This window comes from Mobula hypostoma, chromosome 15 (assembly GCF_963921235.1).
Source record: "Mobula hypostoma chromosome 15, sMobHyp1.1, whole genome shotgun sequence".
Classification (NCBI taxonomy): Eukaryota; Metazoa; Chordata; class Chondrichthyes; order Myliobatiformes; family Myliobatidae; genus Mobula; species Mobula hypostoma.
Window position 1 is genome coordinate 14472344 of NC_086111.1, and position 6000 is coordinate 14478343.

At 44.6% G+C, this 6000-nt stretch overlaps 1 long non-coding RNA gene across 2 annotated transcripts in view; it reads left to right on the forward strand.

The window, feature by feature from the left end:
• The window catches only part of LOC134356707 (uncharacterized), a 32754-nt gene that overhangs the window by 17529 nt on the left and 9225 nt on the right, over positions 1 to 6000 (forward strand). For both annotated transcript variants that reach the window (XR_010020411.1, XR_010020410.1), the window contains exon 3: positions 1696 to 1772. This is a non-coding gene — a long non-coding RNA (uncharacterized LOC134356707). The remainder of the gene's footprint in view (positions 1 to 1695; positions 1773 to 6000) is intronic.

The following is a 6000-nucleotide window of genomic DNA, read 5'->3' on the forward strand; positions in this document are numbered from 1 at the left end:
TAGGTGGGGTATTTGATTATGCTGGCTGCTTTCCTGAGGTTTCTAAACAAGAAGTTTAGAAAGAGTCCATGGAGGGGAGGTTGGTTCCTGTGATGTGCTGAGCTGTATCTACAGCTCTCTGCAATTTCTAGTGGTCACATGCAGAGCAGTTGCTACACCAAGGTGTTATGCATCCAGATAGGATGTTTTCTGTGGTGCACTGATAAGAATGATAAAGGTTGATGGAGACATGGCAAATTTCATTAGCCTCCTGAGGAAGTAGAGGCATGGGTGAGCTTTCTCATCCATGGCATCTGCCTGGATAGACCAGGAAGGGCTACTGGTAATTTTCACTTCTAGGAACTTGAAACTCTCAACCCTAACCTCAACAGCTCAGATGTAGACAGGAGCAGGTGCACTCCCCCTGCCCTCCCGCTTACTGAAGTCAATAACCTGCTCTTTTGTTTTGCTTAAATTGAGGGAATTATCATTGTCATGACACCCATCACGAAGCCTCCTGTCTCCTTCCTGTACTCTGACTCATTGTTATTTGAGATATGGCCCTCTACAGTGGTGTCATCTGTGGATGGAGATGGAGCAGAATCTGGCCATGCAATCATGAGTGTATACAGTGTTATAAGGACATAGCCCTTAGTAACAATGATCAGAGAGGCACAGAGAGAATCTGTATTTATTGACAAGTAATTGTCCCAACTAAAAGGCACGTGGATTCACAAACTAACTACCTGTGTGCACCCCACTGGAGTCCCTGACCCTCCATGAACAGTCAAAGAAGAGAAAAGGTATTTCCTGGGAAAGGAGTCTATGCTGGCCAAGCATTCTTCGTGATCCCGATCTCCACGTGTCCGTGGATTTTTCCCATCCACAATGGTTGTTGTCTGGTTGCTGAGGAGTCATCACTGCTATGTATTTGGAGCTCCTGACTCTTATGCTGTTCCTCATCAGTTGAACTGCTAGATCTCCATCACATTGGCTCAAGGTCACCTTCTTACTGGTTCTGGTCCAGGGCTACAACCAGCATTGTTCTATGGTTTCTGAACCCCCCCTCCCCCCAGTCCTCATACCTTTCTTCCTTTCAACTCTGACTGGTTCAAACCCCTTAAACTATGTGACCCGGACTCTTAGTCTAATGAAATTGCAGATTGCGTCTCTGGTAGGTCTATCACTTTAATAATAAATAGCTACTCACCTGAGAATGGTCTCAGGTTTAGCAGGTCATTAGCTGAAGTTCCCTGTATCCACATTCAATTGCTCTGATTAGATTATCCCAGAGCAAGAAAGTTGAAAAAATGGGGTGGGGGGGGGGGAACTGCAAGGACAAAATTCCACAAAATGCCCACCTCCATCTCCTTCGACCTCATGGCAAGAACAAAGGCAATTGGTTTGTCTACTCCACTGTCCTTGATTATCCGAATCCACTGACTGCAGTTCCATCTGGCCAACAACAGAGTAGAGCAGTGGGGCTGACGACACAACCTTGTGGACCACCAGTGTTTAAAATATTTGTGGCAGAGGTGGTGCTGCCTATGCTAACTGATTGTGGTCTGTTGGTCAGAGAGTCAGGGATCCGATTACAGAGGGAGCTGTTGACTTTCAGGGTCTGGATTTTGGTAATGAGTCTATTTGGAATTATGGTATTGAAGGTGGAAATATAAACTACACTCTGACATAGATATCTTTGTCTTTACTGTCCAGATGTTCCAGAGGTGAGTGTGAAGCTGAGGAGATGGCATCTGCTCTCTGGTTAAAGCAAATCCTTTTCTCTTCTAAAGGTAAGTTCTTGTTCTGAGGCTGTGACCTCTGATCCTATACTCCTTCACTGTAGGAAACATCCTTTCCATGTCCACCCTATCTAGGGCTTTCAATATTTATTAAGTTTCTATGAGATTGCCCGACGCCTGCCCCCTAGGCCTGAGTCGATGTAGTAGTAGATGAGATTTTCCCCTCATTCTTCTAAACTCCCGAAGCACAAGCCCAGGGCCCTCAGATGGGCCTCATATGTTAACCCTTTTGGTCGCGGGATCATTCTTGTGAACCTCCTCTGGACCTTCTCCACTGCTGGCTCATCTTTTCTTGGATAAGGGGCCAAAACTGCTCACAGGACTCCAAGGCTCAGAGTTACATCATAAAAATATAGAAATCTACAGCACACTACAGGATCTTTGCCCCACAATGTTATGCCAACCATGTAACCTACTCTAGAAACTGCCTAGAATTACCCTACCGCATAGCCATCTATTTTGCTAAGCTCCATGTATTTAAAAGACCCTATTGTACCCACCTCCACCACCATCACCGGCAGTGCATTCCACACACCCGCCACTCTGTATGGAAAACTTGTCCCAACCCCTCTGTACCTACTTCCAAGCACCTTAAAAGTATGCCCCCTTGTGTTAATCATTTCAGCCCTGGGAAAAAGCCTCTGGGTATCCACACAATCAATGCCTCTCATCATCTTATACACCTCTATCAGGTCACCTCTCATCCTCCGTCGCTCCAAGGAGAAAAGGCCAAGTTCACTCAACCTATTCTCATGAGGCACACACTCCAATCCAGGCAACATCCTTGTAAATCTCTGCTACACTCTCTCTATAGTATCCACATCCTTCCTGTAGTGAGGTGACCAGAACTGAACACAGCACTCCAAGTGGGGTCTGACTAAGGTCTTGTATAGCCGTAACATTACCTCACGGCTCTTGAACTCAATCCCACGGTTGATGAATGCCAACACACCATGTGCCTTCTTAATAACATTGTCAACCTGCGCAGCAGCTTTGAGTGTCCTATGGATACGAACCCCAAGATCTCACTGATCCTCTACACTACCAAGAGTCTTACCATTAATATTATATTCTGCCTTCAAACTTGATCTACCAAAATGAACCACTTCACACTTATCTGGGTTGAAGTCCATCTCTCACTTCTCAGCCCAGTTCTGTATCCTATCGATGTCGCGCTGTACGCTCTGACAACCCTCCAGACTATCGACAACACCCCCAACCTTTGTGTCATCAGCAAACTTACTGACCCACCTTTCTACTTCTTCAATGTCCTGGGGAACCAATGTCCTAGGGGGAGCGTTTGCTACTGTTGTTCAGGAGGATTTAAACTAATGTGGCAGGGGGATGGGAACAAGTGCAGAGAGACGAAGGGGTGTAAAATGAGAGTAGAAGCAAAAAGTAGTAAGGTGAAAAGTAAAAGTGGCAGGCCGGCAAATCCAGGGCAAAAATCATAAAGGGCCACTTTTCAACATAATTGTTTAAGGGCTAAGAGTGTTGTAAAAGCAAGCCTGAAGGCTTTGTGTGTCAATGCAAGGAGCATTCGTAACAAGGTGGATGAATTAAAAGTGCAGATTGTTATTAATGAATATGATATAGTTGGGATCACAGAGTCATGGCTCCAGGGTGACCAAGGATGGGAGCTCAACATTCAGGGATATTCAATATTCAGGAGGGATAGACATGAAAGAAAAGGAGGTGGGGTGGCATTGCTGGTTAGACAGGAGATTAACGCAATAGAAAGGAAGGGCATTAGCCGGGAGGATGTGGAATCAATATGGGTAGAGCTGCATAACACTTAAGGGGCAGAAAACGCTGGTGGGAGTTGTGTACAGGCCACCTAACAGTAGTAGTGAGGTTGGGGATGGCATTAATCAAGAAATTAGAAATGTGTGCAATAAAGGAACACCAGTTATAATGGGTGACTTCAATCTACATATAGATTGGGTGAACCAAATTGGTAAGGGTGCTGAGGAAGAGGATTTCTTGGAATGTATGCGGGATGGTTTTCTGAACCAACATGTCGAGAAATCAACTAGAGATCAGGCCATTCTAGACTGGGTATTGAGCAATGAGGAAGGGTTAGTTAACAATCTTGTTGTGCGAGGCCCCTTGGGTAAGAGTGACCATAATATGGTGGAATTCTTCAGTAAGATGGAGAGTGACATAGTTAATTCAGAAACAAAGGTTCTGAACTTAAAGAAGGGTAACTTTGAAGGTATGAGACGTGAATTAGCTAAGATAGACTGGCAAATGATACTTAAAGGGTTGACGGTGGATATGCAATGGCAAGCATTTAAAGATCGCATGAATGAGCTACAACAATTGTTCATCCCACTTTGGCAAAAGAATAAACCAGTGGCTGACAAGGGAAATTAGGGATAGTATCAATTCCAAAGAAGAAGCATACAAATTAGCCAGAGAAAGTGGCTCACCTGAGGACTGGGAGAAATTCAGAGTTCAGCAGAGGAGGACAAAGGGCTTAATTAGGAAAGGGAAAAAAGATTATGAGAGAAAACTGGCAGGGAACATAAAAACTGACTGTAAAAGCTTTTATAGATATGTGAAAAGAAAAAGATTGGTTAAGACAAATGAAGGTCCCTTACAGTCAGGAACAGGTGAATTGATCATGGGGAACAAGGACATGGCAGACTAATTGAATAATACTTTGGTTCTGTCTTCACTAAGGAGGACATAACTAATCTTTGGGAAATAGTAGGGGACCGAGGGTCTAGTGAGATGGAGGAACTGAGGGAAATACATGTTAGTAGGGAAGTGGTGGTAGGTAAATTGAAGGGATTAAAGGCAGATAAATCCCCAGGGCCAGATGGTCTGCATCCCAGAGTGCTTAAGGAAGTAGCCCAAGAAACAGTGGATGCATTAGTGATAATTTTTCAAAACTCTTTAGATTCTGGATTAGTTCCTGAGGATTGGAGGGTGGCTAATGTAACGCCGCTTTTTAAAAAAGGAGTGAGAGGGAAACTGGGGAACTATAGACCAGTTAGCCTGACATCGGTGGTGGGGAAAATGCTGGAGTCAGTTATCAAAGATGTGATAACAGCACATTTGGAAAGCAGTGAAATCATCAGACAAAGTCAGCATGGATTTGTGAAAGGAAAATCATGTCTGACGAATCTCATAGAATTTTTTGAGGATGTAACTAGTAGAGTGGATAGGGGAGAACCAGTGGATGTGGAATATTTGGATTTTCAAAAGGCTTTTGACAAGGTCCCACACAGGAGATTAGTGTGCAAACTTAAAGCACACTGTATTGGGGGTATGGTATTGACTTGGATAGAGAATTGGTTAGCAGACAGGAAGCAAAGAGTGGGAATAAACGGGACCTTTTCAGAATGGCAGGCAGTGACTAGTGGGGTACCGCAAGGCTCAGTGCTGGGACCCCAGTTGTTTACAGTATATATTAATGACTTAGACGAGGGAATTAAATGCAGCATCTCCAAGTTTGCGGATGACACAAAGCTGGGTGGCAGTGTTAGCTGTGAGGAGGATGCGAAGAGGATGCAGGGTGACTTGGATAAGTTAGGTGAGTGGGCAAGTTCATGGCAGATGTAATTTAATGTGGATAAATGTGAGGTTATCCACTTTGGTGGCAAGAACAGGAAAACAGATTATTATCTGAATGGTGGCCGATTAGGAAAAGGGGAGGTGCAACGAGACCTGGGTGTCATTGTACACCAGTCATTGAAAGTGGGCATGCAGGTACAGCAGGCAGTGAAAAAGGTGAATGGTATGCTAGCATTCATAGCAAGAGGATTCGAGTACAGGAGCAGGGAGGTACTACTGCAGTTGTACAAGGCCTTGGTGAGACCACACCTGGAGTATTGTGAGCAGTTTTGGTCCCCTAATCTGAGGAAAGACATCCTTGCCATAGAGGGAGTACAAAGAAGGTTTACCAGATTGTTCCTGGGATGGCAGGACTTTCATATGATGAAAGATTGGATCGACTAGGCTTATACTCTCTGGAATTTAGAAGATTGAGGGGGGATCTTATTGAAACGTATAAAATTCCAAAGGGATTGGACAGGCTAGATGCAGGAAGATTGTTCCCGATGTTGGGGAAGTCCAGAACGAGGGGTCACAGATTGAGGATAAAGGGGAAGACTTTTAGGACCGAGATGAGGAAAAACTTATTCACACAGGGAGTGGTGAATCTGTGGAATTCTCTGCCACAGGAAACAGTTGAGGCCAGTTCATTGGCTAG